Source organism: Chiloscyllium plagiosum, chromosome 34, assembly GCF_004010195.1.
Source record: "Chiloscyllium plagiosum isolate BGI_BamShark_2017 chromosome 34, ASM401019v2, whole genome shotgun sequence".
NCBI lineage: Eukaryota > Metazoa > Chordata > Chondrichthyes > Orectolobiformes > Hemiscylliidae > Chiloscyllium > Chiloscyllium plagiosum.
Genome location: NC_057743.1, coordinates 24563449 through 24579063, shown reverse-complemented (window position 1 = coordinate 24579063; position 15615 = coordinate 24563449). Strand labels below are relative to the sequence as shown.

The 15615-nt window shown below is 42.0% G+C and overlaps 1 protein-coding gene across 2 annotated transcripts in view; it reads right to left on the bottom strand.

Annotated features, from left to right (window-relative positions):
- The window catches only part of slc45a1 (solute carrier family 45 member 1), a 61343-nt gene extending 46451 nt beyond the window's left edge, over positions 1–14892 (bottom strand). The window contains exon 1 of one of the 2 annotated variants that reach the window (XM_043675933.1): positions 14876–14892. The gene's annotated coding sequence lies outside the window, so the exon portion shown is untranslated. Of the gene's footprint in view, positions 1–4311; positions 4610–14875 lie in introns of those variants that run through there. The other variant, XM_043675932.1, reaches the window with a different exon arrangement.
- Between the last annotated feature and the right edge of the window lie 723 nt (positions 14893–15615).

Genomic DNA, 15615 nt, shown 5'->3' with positions numbered 1-15615 from the left:
CTTCCTTCCCACCTATCCACTCCACCCTCCTCTCCAACCTATCACCTTCATCCCCACCTCCATCCACCTATTGCACTCTTAGCTACCTTCTCCCCAGCCCCACTCCCCTCCCATTTATCTCTTCAACCTGGAAGCTCCTTGCCTCATTCCTGATGAAGGGCTTCGATTTTCCTGCTCCTCGGATGCTGCCTGATCTGCTGTGCTTTTCCAGCACCACTCTTATCTTGACTTTACTATGAACAGGCGAGAGTTAATTGCATATTGTGGTCCCGCCCCTTCCGTTTTACAATACACTGTATTCAAATATACTCCATTGTGAGCTGAATGAAAGAAAATCTGTAATACATGAATTTAAGCACTAGGAGGAGCATTGTGACTACATCTCCTCCTTAGTGACAAAGTGAGTCAGTCCAGCTGCAGTAAACATTGAGTCAACCCTGTGGGAAATCTATAACTGAATCTGAATTTTAGCTCAGGTTGAAATGTGCCGCAGAAATTATGTGTTTTATGTTGAATGTAAGGAGAAAGTGATTTTCTGTAAATTAACAACCAGTAGCTGTCATTTATTCTGAAGCACCTCCAAATTTGGGATAATTCTATGATTTCATATGGAAGTCAGTGAGGCCTAAAGTGGGGGAATACAAAATTTGCAGAATCAATTGAACAATAATGTTTTTATGTAAAGTATATGATCACCAGTAAAAGAAAATTAATGCATATGTCAACCTATTACTGAAAAAGACAATATTTTGTTGAAATTTTTAATTTGGCACTCATCAGGAAAATATGCAAGAAATACTAAAGGAAAATAAAACCAATGTTTATACTGTATGAGAGGGGAGTGTTGTTTGGTTGGTAAGTGGGCTGTGATTGGTAGAGGCATTGCCATGGAGAATGCAGATTTTAACTATGACTGAAAATTAACTGCCAAACTTCATTTAAATTTTAAAGAAGGAAAGTTGAAATTAATTGGTCAAGATATTGTCCTTTAGAAAACAATCAAAGAATGACTGTCACCTGTTTTGTTGTCTTGAAACAAGCAGTGTGTGTGCATGTTCTTCCTGCTTTCAAAAAAAGGGCCCTCTGTATTAATATATGCAGCTTTGAGTACATGCAAGTGTGCCATTCTGCTGGCCTGAAAGACAAACCTAAATTGATCTTCAGAATAATCCTTTATACACTCTTTACACATGTCCTGTATGAAATGACACCTATCCTTCTATCTGATCCATCGTTCTGATACAGTTCTACCTTTGAATCCACACTTGCATGTAAAAAATTCCTATCAGTGTCTTAATGGGCTTCATCAGCACTCAAATTCAAGTTTAAAATGGAGCAGTCAAATGAGGTCCTTTTTCTTGATGTCTGACTAAGAAATTGGCCATGAGGTTCTCTAGTGCTGTTGATTACAAAGTGGCATTCATTTGTCATTATACAGACCAGGGTTCCTACAGGTCCTGATGAAGGGCTTTTGCCTGAACCGTCGATCTTCTTGCTCCTCGGATGCTGCCTGACCTGCTGTGCTTTTCCAGCACCACTCTAATCTAGACCATGCTGTATAAGATTGGCCTTATAGCAAACTCGCAAATAGGTCAGAATCACTTACTCCTTCAGTGAACATAGTGAGAAGTTATGGAAAAACACAAAAGTTCAAGCAAATGTATTGCAAAGCAGAGCTGAACTGAAAAAAAAATGCAACGTTGACCTATACAATAAATCATTTCACCGACAGTGAAGCAGTGTCAAGTACAGACTACATGGGGACAAGATGAGCAGAGGTGTAGCTATCAGTGTTTATAAAGCCCAATGTAGGTTGATCGTCTTGGAACAAATCCAAACTTCTATCACCTACTCAGTTTTAGGAGGAGACAGCCTTGGAACAGTATCACCATATCACCTACATTCTGTTACTTTGTGCAGATGAAGGACTGTATGATTATTTACAGGGAACCTTGAAAAATGCCCCATTTCCTAGGGTACTCAAGAAATATTTTTAAAATGATTCTTTCATGGAATGTGAGCATTGCTGCGTAACGTTTGTTGCTCATCCCTAATTGCTCTTGAGAAGGTGATGGCAGCCATGTTTTTTGAACTGAAATTATTCTGGTGTAGCTATAACTATATTGTAAGGTAAGAAGGGAATTCCAGAATTTTGACTCAATTACAGTGAAGAAATTACAAAATAGTTCCAAATGAGGATGGTGCATGTTGGAGAAGAGCTTGCAGCTTGAGGTGCTCTCATGCGTCTGCTGTCCTTGTCCTCCTAGGTGGTAGAAGTCACAAGTTTACAAGAAGTTATGAGAGGAATCTTGGTGAGTTGCTACAGTGTAATTTGCACATGTTACACTCTGCTGCCATTATACAGCATTGGAGGGATTCCATGTTTAAGATAATGAATAGTGTGCCAGTCAAATGTGCTGCTTTTGCCAACGTGGCATTGAACTCCTTGAGTGATGTTGGAGGTTCACCTATCGAGGCAAATAGGAAGTATTCTATCAGACTCCTGACTTGTGCCTTGTAGATGGTTGACTGGCATTGGAGAGACAAGCAGTGAATTATCTGCTGCAGAATTCCCAGACTCTGACCTATCTGGAGGCCACAGTATCTATATGGTTAGTCTGGATCAGTTTCTGGATCAATGTTAACACCTAAGATGTTGGTGATGGTGATTTAGTGCTGCTAAAGCCATTATATGGGAGAAGGTGAGATTATCTCTTGTAGGGATAGCACTTGTGTACAATGCCACTTATCAGCTCAAGTCTGAACATTGTCTATCTGTTGCTAGCATAAGTCTGCTTCATTACCTATGGAGTAGCAATTGGTTTTGAAGGTTGTGCAGTTATTAGTGAATATCCTTACTTTTGACCTTATGATGGAGAATATGTCATTGATGAAGCAGCTGAAGATATTTAGGCTTGAGACGTGCTGAGAAGTATCTGGGATGATGTCCTGGTGCTGAGCTGATTGAACACAATCACCTTCCCTAATGCTATGTATGACTCCCAACCAGTGACCAGTTTTCCTCACAAATCCCATTTACTTTAATTTTGCTAGTGTGCTTTTATTTACAGTGTCCTTGTAAAGTATGTTATTATTATTTATAGGAGTCCTCTGGAAGTGTATCATCAGGGTGTAATCTAGAACTGTATTCCGTATTGTTAAAACAAATTCTCACCCTCATTTATTGTGAAAGTCATTGTTTACCCATGGCCCAACATTTGCTTTTTGAGAAGTTTGTTGACAGTAGATGGACAAATGAAATCTCACTAGACTGGTAATTCGGGGTCTAGGCTAATGCTGTGGCAATATAATGGCTGTTGGAATTTAAATTCAGTTTACAATTCTAGAATTAATTTAGAATTGAAAGCTAGTCTCAGTAATGACGACTACAAAAGTCTTATTGATCATTGTAAAAATTCACATGGTTCACTGATACAGTTCTAGAAATGAAATCTTCCATTCTCCCTTGGGGTGACCAAGATGTGACTCCAGATACATAGTAATGTGATTGTCTCTTAAATGCCCTCTGAATTGGTCTTAGAAGGCTTGGAAATATATTGCTGTTCCTTCAGTGTTGCTGGGTCAAAATTCTGGAACTCCCTCCCTTAATAGTATTATGCGTCTACCCACGGCAGATGGACTGCAGCACTTCAGGAAAGCAGCTCTCTACCACTGTCTACCAAGGGCAATTAGGGATGGGCAATAAATGCTGGTACAGCCAATAATGCCCACATCCCATGAATAAGTAAAAAAAACACTCAGTTCAAGATGGGCAACAAATTCTGACCCTGACATCACATACTAGGGATTAGATTAGATTACTTACAGTGTGGAAACAGGCCCTTCGGCCCAACACTGCCCCGCCGAAGCGCAACCCACCCATACATTTACCCCTTACCTAACACAACGGGCAATTTAGCATGGCCAATTCACCTGACCTGCACATCTTTGGATTGTGGGAGGAAACCGGAGCAAACCCACGCAGACACGGGGAGAACGTGCAAACTCCACACAGTCAGTCGCCTGAGGCGGGAACTGAACCCGGGTCTCTGGCGCTGTGAGGCAGCAGTGCTAACCACTGTGCCACCGTGCCGCCCACAGGATTCAGGAGGCTCTCATGTTGCACTATATGAGCTTATGATTGACAGGGTTCTAGTCTCAAATTCTTCACAAGATCTTTGCTCGGTAGTGAGTAATCAAAACTACAAGGTTTTGCACCTGCACTTTCAGTCATCACTTGGGCTCTGATTTATGGAGTTTTTTTTGTTCATATGTTATCAGCCAAGATTATTTTAAATGTGAGCAACTTACCAATTTCTATCTACATGAATCGTTACTCTTGCTGAAGCTGACAAGCCTGTTCAATAATTCCAGTACATTAAAGCTTTTTGTTTTTAGCTGTCATGTTTCCTGATTTGATGCCGCGCCCCTGAACTACATGGAATCCATTTCTTTGCCACGGAACATAAAGTTCTCTGCTTTACAGGCTGAACGAAGGCAATGGAATGTAACCCTGGCACGTGTCAGCACCAGATCCTCCCAGCTGTCATCAAGATATTGTGCAGTTCTTTAACTATGCTCGTCAGTCATAAATTTCAAAGTCCGCCCTGAGGGAGAGTAATTATTGCTCCATTCTGAGATAAGGTTGTGCTTTTGCTGGCACCTCTCCTGCTTCCTGACAACATCAGCAAGGACTTGAAAAGTGTGTGCATGTTGACCTGAGTTAACTCTTTCTAACCTTTGGGAAGGTGCCATTTCTATCACAGGGTGCTGTTTCTTGGAGTTGCCAATTGATCTGAGTTACCCGTATAGCAAATGGAGTTTCTGGAATTACAATCTGATGAGTGTGCGGGGAGATGAGAGGTAAAGAGTAGAGGAAGGGTAGCAGGGAAAGGCAATGGGAGAGGAGGCAATGGAGGGATGAACTTTGAGGAGGAGTAGGAGTGGAAGGGAGAGAGAGGGAGAGAGGAAGCAAGGAGTGGACTTTGGAAGAGGGCAAAACAACTAGATTCAAGATAGTAAATATCCCATTCAATTGATTTCACTACAAATGTCAAGGCAGCTCTTTTATGCTACAGTTCTAACCAGATTAGTGCGTGTGATTAACCAGATTAGTGCGTGTGATTACAGGCACTCAGATCAGAGTTCCTAAGATAAATGTGAACATACAGTGTTGCAGTAATTCTAATGCTACTCCCCAATATCAGGCCCTAAATCACAATCACTAACACACATTTTCTGACCATTAGCCCTTACTGCTTATGGGAGCGTAATAATCAAATCGAGGGTCTTACGATTTGAACTCATTATTTAGGTTTAGTGTAGAACTAAGGAGGTGCACCCTTTCTGATGAAATATTCAGCTGAAGCTTCATCTGCCATCTTGATAAAGATCCCATGGCACAACTCAATGATGCAATATAACCTCGCGAGCACAAACCCAAATTTTAGTGCAATTTTTGTGGAATCTTGCTGTGCTGCCTTTCTTGCACAATCGTAGAGACTACACTTTAAAACTACCTAATTAACCATAAAGGATATCAGAATATTGTGAAAAAGATTTATAAATACAAATTCCTTTTATAGGGTACAGACAATGCAGACATTCAAATGCATAATGTATTACATTGAGAATAATCCTGTCCTCATGACACAAAAACTTGCATGTATAAGCATACCCGCTTTCCACTGCTTACTGATCAGGAGTAGAAACCCCCTGTCAGTTTTCCGCCTCCAACAGAGGCACAGAGACCACTTGCAGTTGCCCTTATGCCATCTAATGGAGACTCCATTGCTCAGTGTAGTCCACAATTGAAACCTGCTTAACCCATTTACCCAATGAAGTATTCAGATTTGTCTCACAGTGTGAACTTCAGGCAAGGTACAAACTGCACTCAGTGTACACAGAGGGTGATTAAGCAAAGAACCAACATTTAGATACAGCACCTTATCTCATCCTGAGGACATCCAAAGTATTTCATATCAATGAATTGTAGTCACTGGTAGAGTGCAGGAAAGCTTAGCTGGCATTTGGTGCACAGGAATTAACCACTTGACAAGTTTAGTTACATTCAGGATGATTTTCCCAGTGCTTCCTTCAATTGAGCAAGTGGGGCGGCATTCACCTCAGAGGGCAAATGGAGGCATTTCCACTACTCAAAGATTTCACTTCCACCAGTATGGCACCTACTCAGTACTACATGAGACATTAAATTTTTTTATCAAGTCTCTGGAGTGGAACTTAAAACAACACTGTTCTGACTTAAAATGATTGAGGCAAGAAAAGAACCCATTGATCTACAGCTGACTCAACATAAATGATTCAACTCAAACTCACTGTACTTTATACAACTGGACACAGTTTGCATTTATGAAGAATTAGTCACTAGTGTTTTAGGTCAGCAATTCCACAGGAGAATTCTTACACTAATGTCGGTACTTCCCATTAAGGATAAAGAGCCCTGTGCTTGATTTCAGTCTGAAGGGTTTCCCTGCAAATCCAAATGCTGCACTTCTCAAGTGGTTAATAAAAATCAGTTGTTTATTCAAGATGAAACCGAACCTGAATACTTCTGAACAGTTTCTCAAACCGACTCCTGTTCTCAAACCCATAATTTTGGCTCTGTTGAACATTGTTTCCTGCATGACTTGTCCTCCCACATAGTGAGTGAGTCAGATATCCAGTGACAGCGCCTAATATCCAGCTCACGTCATAAATACTGGAGCATGTCTCGAAAACACTTGATTGAGAAAGAACTCATCTAAACGAAACAGAGAAGTAAGTGAGCAGTGAGGGAGGGGGCAGTCAGTTTTGGATGGGGAATGGTGCTGAGGGAGAGGGACAATTAATTTGAGCTGGGAAATGGCACTGATGGAAGGAATCAGTCAGCCTGGGTGGGTCATTACTACTGAAGGAAGGTGTAATGAATCTGAGCCAGGAAATAGTGCAGAGAGGAAGGGCAGTTAATCTGGGATGGTGTGTGCTGCAGGAGACGAATGGTCACTCTGTACCAGGAAATGGTGTTGGGTGACTGCGGAGGTCAGTCAATCAGAGATGAGACATGGAGAATAGTACTGAGGGAGGGAACTAACAGTAAGGGCTCGGGGAACTGATATGCCAAATTGGCACTCAGCAGGGGAGAGGGAAACTTCTAGAATTTCTTTGTGTGTTCTATAAACGACTTACAGGATGTGCAAATTCTTTGCAAGCAAGCCTAGTCTTGTTAAACCCGTGAGACTTTGTCAATGGATCTCATAGATTCTGTGTTCTTCTGCATCTAATTGCAGTGTTTTTTTCTTTCCTGACAGCCCTGCTCTTTGCTACTGATCACTTTTGTTAGTGCTGAGTGTCCTTGATTAGCTCACTCAGGATATTACTTGTGTGATCAACCAGTGTACATTGACTGTTTTTGGTATGGTCACAGATGAGCCTGAAACTGCTTGTACTTTATGATACCCCATTTCATAGGCACAGTTTTAACATTGCCTGAAAAGCAGCAAGTCAGTGGATGACAAATGAAAATCACCTGCCATATGCGTCATAAATTATGGTGAACAATTCTCAGGTCCCCAATTTCAAGGAGTTAGTTTTCAGCCAATTCAACTAGTCAAGAAATAAGTAAGTGCATTGGACACAGCAACAACATTGCAACAGCAAATCTGCAGAATTGTATTCCAGAATTAGCTGCACCTCACCCAAGCAGTTCCAGTACTATTGTGGTATTCGCAGCTTTCTGGAAATATAGAAGATATCATCGATAGTGTTATCAAGCAGCACTTACTCACTGCTAAATGATACTCAGTTTGAGTTATGTCAGGTCCATCTAGATCCAATCTATTTTGAGGCTTAGTTCAAAAGATAATAAATAAAGTTGAATTCCAGAGGTGAAGTGGGAACGACTACCCTTGATATTGAGGTAGCATTTGATTAAATTTGGCAACAGGATGGTGACTAAAATTTAAATCAATGGGAATCCGGGAGCAAGGGCATGAACATTTCTCCACTGCTGGAGTCATATGCAGCAGAAAGGGACATTGTTGTGTTTGGTGGAGATCAATCGTGTCATTCTCCCCAAAACCCCAGGATGTCTCTGCAGGAGTTTCTCAGGGTAATGTCCTAGGCCCAACCAACTTCAACTGCTTAAGCAATGACTCCTTCCATCAAAACATCAGACACCAGGGTCCTCATCATTGAGCAGTGTTGAACAGTTTTGCGGAAGGGTCACTTGATCTGAAACATTAACTCTGATTTCTCTCTGCAGCTGCTGCCAGACCTGCTGAGCTTTTCCAGCAATTTCTATTTTTGACAGCTGTTGGGGTCTGTTGTAGGTGGTCAGACCATGTGTGGAGGCCCTGCACTGAGCTACTACATTGTAATGTCTTTTTGGAATTTCCTACCTTACTATAATGTCAACCCTTCAATGTTGTCCTATTTTTAACTTATTTTTCAACTCTGTAAATAATGCAACTACTTTATTCCTCTGCTGTACCCAAGAATTGTACCTAGTTACTTGTACCTAAGATGTCTCCATAAGAAGACAGACATTTGTAAAACCTTTTCTCTGTACTCCTACAATGGAGTACATGTGACAATAAAAGGATATTATGATGCATTTCCTCAGAAAATGAAGTAGACTGTGTGGGCATGTAGTAAGACCTGAACAACATCCTGTCTTGGGTTGATAAATGCTCAGCAATAACTATCTCCATAAGAGAAGTATTTTTCTCTTTGCCATGGTTGTCCTGATATATTTGTTGCAGCATGCAATTGCTTGATGTTTGTGCGACTGTGCAGCTTAGAGAAAACAATGCTTTTTCCTTGCCTGGACTGGTGCAGTTCCAACAATGCTCAATAAGTTTGTCAATATCCAGGCCAAAGCTGCTTTCTTGATTGACACCAGATCTATCACCTTAAATATTCATTTCCTTCACTGGTGGCACAAATGGTAGAAGTTCACATCATCCTCAAATGCACTGCTGCAACTTGTAAAATCGTGCAACATTATTTTCAAAACCTGCAATTTCTGCTGTCAGGAAAGACAAGGACAGCATCTACATGAGAACACAGCCTCCTGTAGGTTCCCTTCAAGTCATAATATCCTGATTTGGAAAGATAACACAGCTACTGCTTGTTCATCGTCATCATTCATACCTTACAGTACAATGGGAATATTTTCACCATACAAAGGGATAAGCAATATGAATAATAAATACTGGCCAAATGCTGTGAATAAATTAAAAAAGAAACCTAGTAACTATGATCCATTCTACTATCTGCACCTCATATTCTGATTACACCCATTCTAATAGATATACCTTATTTCACTTCAAATACCTTACAATTAAAACTACATCCTTGTCTTTAAAACCCTTCCCATTTGCTGTAACCTCCATTAGTCCCACAACCAACCCTCCTTAATTAATCCTGGCCACTTTGCATTCCCTTCCATCATCCCATTATCGGTAGTTATATCTGTTGGTCACTTTGACCTGACCTTTGGAATTTCCTCCTTAAATTCCTCTACACTTACACCGAAGAGACACAATAAGGTAGTGAGAGAAAGCAGATATCAACCTCCCAATGGACGAAGTTATATGTGCAGATGAGGGAGAGATCACAGAGTGTTTATGGTCTGGATGGACCCCTCCACTGTCCTTACTAAGCTGCATATACTCTCTGGAACCTCAACCAGATCTTCATTGGCCTCCCACTGGTTGTCCACTATTAGTCTAGGGTTCAGTATTTGCCTGGTCTCCCCACTGAGGCACAGTCTCTAAATTTGGAGTGATGTTTTTGTGCTGTTCAAATTAGCTGGTGCCAGTGTTTCAGTTTGCGCATCCACACCATTGAGGTGGGAGCATCTGAAGTGGTGGAAATTGTACAGCAAGAATGATTATAATGCAACCTCTGAAGTCCCCTCCTTCCCTCAGTTCTCAATACTTGGAAATGGCAGTAGCTGGAGTTGGTAACTGATTGTTGAAGAAAGCACAAAGATGACTGTGATTCAACAATGCAGATGAAGCCCAAACAAAGATTGCTACATCTCAGACAAACCATATGTTGTCAAACAGCCAATCTTTGTCACACACTCTCCCCTTCCCCCACTGCACCAAGAGAGGGTTCCTTGGATGTAATCCATACCTCCCCAGAACTAACTCTGGTGACTGTATCAAATTTCATTCCCTGTTGATTGAGTAGGTGGAAGATGTTCTCCTTCATTTTAGTTGCCACTCCCAAGTTCAGCACTCACCCACCTATCTTTTTCCTTTCATGGGTATTATGATACTTCTTCGACTACAAAGGTAATGGGGACAATGATAATCCCCCCAAATCCTCCATGTGGTGTTGTCCTTCTTATACCTTTCAACCTTTCTCATTTTCACTGCCTAGGTACTGATAACCAGGAAGTTTGCTGTGTCTCCTCGAGCGAGCATTCTGGCCACCCTGAGTTCTTTATTCCATTTCCTGCTAACACCACCCATGCATGCATATCTTCCAACAGAGTTAGAATCCTCACTCACCCTTACAGAATGGAGAAGGTTGAAATAACTCCACACAGGCCAGTATCCTATCACCAAGTCACCCTTTATTTATACATGCATAGTGCTCATCACTGGTCCGACTTCCTCAGAGCCAGCTCACAGAGTGATCAGAACTTCTGTCACTCCTGTTTATATCTGTCAGTCAGGGCTTCCTAATTGGATCAGGTTTACAGCCCCAATCAGGGAACCCATACTCTATGAGGTTCACCTGGCTGACCTAGTTACATTCACTACATCCGAGGAGCAGCAGGATTGACGTTTTGGGCATAAGCCCTTTTTCAGGGCTTATGCCCGAAATGTCGATTCTCCTGCTCCTCGGATGCTGCCTGGCCTGCTGCGCTTTTCCAGCACCACACTTTTCAACTCTGGTCTCCAGCATCTGCAGTCCTCACTTTCTCCTACATTCACTATATCCCTTCCTCTCTAAGTCCAGGGATGTAAATGTATTCTTTTTATTGTAGACTCTCTAGGGGCTTTTTTGTGCCAGATCCCGTTCCTTCAACATAGCCTTGGAAAGGGTGGCATGTACCAGACTGCAGTCCATGTTTTGTGCCTGGAGCATCTCAAAAGAAAGTATCTTCTTCAGGCAGTAATGGCATTGAGGCTGACAACATCTGCAATGTCCATTTCAGATTCTAGATTTCTTCACTGCTAGACAGAGGGATAGCCTCTGGCTGTTCTGGGGGGGGGGGGGGGGCAAGTATGTTTTGCTCTTGCCCCATTTGCGAATTTGCATCTTTCATGTGATCCATGTGCTTGTTCAGCATAACCTCACCTACCTGCAATTTGTACATCATGGGACCTCACGTTGGCCATGCCTTTTACCCATGCAGGGCCGTGGTTTTGGCACCAAACTTCATCCCCTCAAGTAAATTATCTCTCTCACTTAGAGGAGTTTTATGTCCAGCATTGGCATTCCTGATAGTGTTTCACAACCTGTAGTGGCATGAGGAGTGGTCCTATAGTCAAATGGTATCAGGACAGTTTGGTATCAAGTAAAGCTGTAGACTGTTTTGTTAAGCTTGCCTGCAAAGTTTAGACTGCTCTTTCTGCCAGACTATTGAAGGATGGATGGTATGGAGATGTCCTGATATTCTGAATGCATTCAATTTTAGGAAATACTCAAATTCTTGATGTTAAATGATGGCCCCCTCATTGTCTGTGACCAACATATCCAGGAGTCCATGTATTGCAAAAGATGCTGACAGCTTTTCTATTCTTGTCCCCATGTTTGACAACTGAACTCTATGCACGTCCAGCCATTTTGAGTCGGCATCCATAATGACTAAGAACATTGAATCCATTAAACGCCAGCCTAGTTGACGTGTAACCAAGTCCAGGGTTTACCTCGCTATTCCCACGAATGTGGGGACGATGCTGGCGATTACCTTTGCCCTTGTTGATACTGTGCACTGTCCCCCCATGCAGCTATGTCTGCATCTAATCCTGGCTACCAGACATTTTGAACACCTTTGGATGACCCTGCTGGAGTTCAGCAAGTACCTGGCAACAAACTTTGCTCAGGACAATCACTCCTTCTCCCCTTAATAAAATGTCATCCTCTACTGTTAACTGTCTCGCTGGGTCCAGGTTTCAATTCAGCTTGTGATGGCCCTTTTGTTTCCCCCATCACCAGCAGCTGTTTTAGTCTTGCTGGGATTGGATCTCTTTATGTCCAGTCTGACATTCTCAGGGGTGTCCAGAAAGTTTAAAACCAGAATAAACTCTTCCAGTGGTGGCACATCTGGTGATGTATCTGCCAGGGGGAGGACACTCAGTGCATCAGCGTTTGCTACTTGGTCTCTTGGATGGTGTTCCAATTTGTAATTGTGCACACTTAGAATGAGAGACCACTGCAGAATTCGACCTGAAGCGATGAGCAGCACAGCCTTGTCCTCTTTGAATTGATCCAACAGGGGTTTGTGGTCTGTTATTATTACAAATTTACATTTGTAAAGGTTTTGAAGAAATTTCTCACATCAAAGACGATTGCCAAGTCTTCCTTCTCTATCTGGGCATTTTTTCCGTTCTGCATCCAGCTCCGTTGGCTTGGTGAGAGTGTTCACTTCCATCAGCATACCCTGTAACTTATATGCTCCACTTGCTACATTTTCTAATGACAAAGCCAGTTATTGTGCCTGTTTGAAATCTAACAGGACTGTAGCTAGTAGATAGTTTTGCATGGTTACATCATTAATCCCACATACCAAACGGTCTCTCAGCATCTCATTAAGGTTAAACCAAAGTCACATGCCTCTGCCAGTCATCTTAACCTAATCAAACAAAACAACATTTCCTTGGTTTTTGAACTGTTGAGTAAAACCAATAAAGTCTCAGAATTAGAGGTGGTTTGGGGTCATAATATTTCTTAACTAAATCCATCAATTCTCGAAAGGTTTTAGTATCTGGTGCCTCAGGAAATGTTAGGTTCCTAATAACTGAAAAAAAGCTGTGGGTCTGGAAGATTTCTAGAGAATTTCTTATTGTTTTCGTCTGTCCCAATGTCATGTGCCTGGAATAAAACAACACATTCTTTCCACATACTGGGCCGAGTCTTCTATAGCAGGATCAAATGAGTCAAGCTTCCCAAAGAGCAGCATGATCCCAAGAAGTGCTTACCCCAACTCAAAGACAACTGTTACGAGTGAATTTCTTCAGGAGCATACTCTTCTCTGTCATCACCACTGAAATAACTCCACAGAGTCCTGTATCCCCTCACTAAGTCACCTTTTGTTTACACGTAGAGTCATAGAGATGTACAGGACGGAAACAAACCCTTTGGTCCAACTTGTCCATGCTGAGCAGATATCCTAACCCAATCTAGTCCTACCTGCCAGCACCCGGCCCATAAGCCTCCATAAACCTATTCATATACGCATCCAGATGCTTTTTAAATGTTGCAATTGTACCAGCCTCCACCATTTCCTCTGGCAGCTCATTCTATACACGTAGCACCCTCTGCATGAAAACGTTGCCCCTTAGGTCTCTTTTATATCTTTCCCCTCTCACACTAAACCTGTGTCCTCTAGTTCTGGACTCTCCCACCCCAGGGAAAGGACTTTGTCTATTTATCCTATGCATGCTTCTCATGATTTTATAAACCTCTATAAGGTCACCCCTCAGCCTCTGATGCTTCAGGGAAAACAGCCCTAGCCTATTCAACCTCTCCCTATAGCTCAAATCCTCCAACCCTGGCAACATCCTTGTAAATCTTTTCTGAGCCCTTTCAAGTTTCACAACATCTTTCCGATAGGAAGGAGACCAGAATTGCATGCAATATTCCAACAGTGGCCTAACCAATGTCCTGTACAGCCGCAACATGACGTCCCAACTCCTATACTCAATACTCTGACTAATAAAGGAAAGCATTCCAAATGCCCTCTTCACTATCCTATCTACCTACAACTCAACTTTCAAGAAGCTATGAACCTGCACTCTAAGGTCTCTTTGTTCAGCAACACTCCCTAGAACCTTACCATTAAGTGTATAAGTCCTGCTAAGATTTGCTTTCCCAAAATGCAGCACCTCGCATTTATCTAAATTAAACTCCATCTGCCACTTCTCAGCCCAATGGCCCACAAGATCCCATTGTAATCTGAGGTAACCTTCTTTGCTGTCCACTACACCTCCAGCTTTGGTGTCATCTGCAAACTTATTAACGATACCTTTTATGCTCACATCCAAGTCATTTATATAAGTGATGAAAAGTAGTGGACCCAGCACTGATCCTTGTGCACTCCTACTGGTCACAGGCCTCAAGTCTGAAAAACAATCCTCCAACACAACCTTCTGTCTTCTACCTTTGATCCAGTTCTGTATCCAAATGGCTAGTTCTCCCTGTATTCCGTGAGATCTAACCTTGCTAATCAGTCTCCCACAGGGAGTCTTGTCAAACACCTTACTGAAGTCCATATAGAAGGGCTCATGCCCGAAACGTCGATTCTCCTGCTCCTTGGATGCTGCCTGACCTGCTGCGCTTTTCCAGCAACAGATTTTCAGCTCTGATCTGCAGCATCTGCAGTCCTCACTTTCTCCATATAGATCACATCTACTGCTCTGCCCTCATCAATCCTCTTTGTTAATTCTTCAAAAAACTCAATCATACATAGTGTTTGAGACTGGTCCAGCTTCCTCAGAACCAGTTCTCAGAGCGATCACAATCTTTGACACTCCTGCTTATATCTGACGGCCTGGGCTCCCTGAATGGACCAGTTTAACAGTCCCATTTTATGAGGTCTGATATTTTATGAGGTCCACTTGGCTGACGTTGATACTCCTAATCATAACAATGCAGCATGGTAACCAATTCTACAGATGGATACACAGATACCAACCTGATCTGATTCCACACTCCAGACATAGTTTGATTGGCACTTCCCGCTGTTCGATCATAGCCTAAAGGAGGGCATCCAGGAAGTTGTCATCAAGTCATGGGGCTGTTTGTAATCCTGTCTCTGTTGTTGTTTTAGGTAGCTGTTGTTATTGCTGATTCTCAATCAGTAGGACTCTTCAGAAATGAAACCTTGGCTGGAAACAGAGAGGAATGAGATAGGAAGCAAATTTCTATCAGCAGAACATTAGATACGCTAATCTATTAAAAACTGTAGCAGACTATTCCTCACTTAGTCTTTATTCATCCCTCATCAGAACTTGTTGTTTACTGTTCATTTCACATTGGCTGTTCGTATATCTTTTGTTAAACCTTCAAAAATTTATTTTTAGTAGAAATATATTTAAGTGTGGCTATTTTTGGCCTCTTTGTTCTTTGCACTGAGACAAAGGTAGAATGTTTCTCTGCTGGGATGAATTGCACCTTTTGGGTGTGGTTACAGAATTGTATCAGTTATTGGAATTTTTGCGTCATGCTTTATCCTTCAGATCAGTAATAGTAGCCTGTCACTGTGCCAACAATCATCCAGTACCACCCTGTCCAGGTGAGATTACTGACAAACTACCAGTGAATTTAGCAATCTCTGCTCCAATCAGTGTGGCACAGGTTGGGTGAGATGGTTGCCTTAATTACCATGGTAACAGGATGGAGTCTCTGGGCTTAATGTGATTAACAGGTTGCAAA